A 1,806-nucleotide genomic window follows, 5' to 3' on the forward strand; every position below is an offset into this window, starting at 1 on the left:
CCGCGTCTCCTGCATCGGCAGGCGGACTCTCAAGCACTGCGCCACCAGGGAAGCCCCTGTTATTCCTTTTTGTATGATTTCTCTCCCTCCATCTGCCAATTGTCTGAAATTATATTAGTAATATAGGACAACAACAAAAAGGAAAGACATCTTTCTTTTTTTTACTTAATTCACTACAAGATAGGAAATGTTTGTTTAGAGAAAGACAGACTTACTTTTTCTAAATTTCCCCTTTTCCTTACGTATTAGAAGCCATGACTGATGGTGACCAAGAAGGCCTTCCTGTTCACCTCAGTCAGACTAAACTATAGATGGGCTTCTTCCTGACTCTAGGCCTCTGAATTCCCTTCTCTTAGAGCATTTACTTCAGAAAACTTGTAACTATAAATTCTTTTTCTGCCCTTTGAGATGTAAATCTTGGTAAAAACCTTCTTGTCAGATTTCTGTTCAGGAGCATCTCTCTCAAGGGAACTATCCTTTGAAATGTAATCATCAAGAAGATGGTGCCCCTGTCTCCCAGGTTCTATGGGAAGGTAGGAGCCAACTTCTCTGGGTATCTTTCTCCAAGCTGTAAAACTACCTCCTGTCAAGAAGAAAGTTTTCTTTTTCCTTTTTTTTTTTGGAGGAGCTGGCAATTAGCAAATTAGCAGACACAAATGGCCTCTGATCCTTTACCATCCCAGCACTTAAAAATCTCTCCAGCCCTTTATTTCAGACTGAGCTCAGACTGAGTTCTGGCCTCTCAATCCTATTGCAATAGCCTTGAATAAAGTGTTCCTTGACTCTTTAACTTTGTTTGCTACTTTTGCTTTGATGGTGGATTCAGAAGAGTCACAGAATATGATGTAAACAAATATTCCACCAGTAAGAAAGAAGACATGCTATAAGGCCTTCTTTTCACTTTTCAGAAAGTGAAAAAGAAGAATGTCTTGTACCTGGAAAGAAAAACATTTAAAGTAGTTGAAAATAATTTGTGAAAATTTTGATTCAATTATATTGTTGTTAAAAATAAAGAGAAAGTTATTGGTGCTCCACTTTCCACTTGGAGTGCTGGTAGAAAGTTGTTTTATTGAGTGTCTCTGTGTCACCATGTGGTGAAATGGCAATGTGCTGTATTCAGCAGACCTTTGACCTTTGAACTGTATGGGTCCACTTATATGCAGATTTTTTTCATTAAATACATTTTGTAGTACTACCCTATCCGAGGTTGATTGAATCTGTGGATGCAGAACTACAGACACGATGGAACTAAGATTTGGAGGGCTAATGTATACTGAGGACCAAGTATAAGTTATAAGCAGATTCTCAGTTACACAGACAATTCCCCTAACCTCTTCATTGTTCAATGGTTAACTTAATACACAGAGAAGGCGAATGAAACAGTTAACCCTCATTCATATTACTAACGCTACAAAGTCAAACTTATCCGTTCTAACAGAAGAGATCTCTTAAAAGTCTTATTCTTCTCTCAAGAGATCCAAGTTGGTACTTGAGAACCAGCATGTTGGCTAGGGATTCACCAGTAAATGGGACAAGGGAATTTGCTGAGTGAGTAAAGTGTTATCAAGGCCTGATCTTTGGGGAGCAATAGTGACAAAACCTTGATTTACCTTCTTGCTTTCTATAAACAGAAAATGTAAAACAAATCACACTGACCTTAATGCTTTAGCAAAATGATACTGAAGCTCAGGAACTCCAATTATTGGAGGAAGTGACATTGAATTGGAGTCCCAACTATTGGTGTTATGCAGGTAAAAGGGATGTCATAGCCATGTTTGCTTTTAACCGGCTAACTACATCTGCACT

This window comes from Lipotes vexillifer, unplaced genomic scaffold, assembly GCF_000442215.2.
Source record: "Lipotes vexillifer unplaced genomic scaffold, Lipotes_vexillifer_v1.1 scaffold778, whole genome shotgun sequence".
Taxonomy (NCBI): domain Eukaryota; kingdom Metazoa; phylum Chordata; class Mammalia; order Artiodactyla; family Lipotidae; genus Lipotes; species Lipotes vexillifer.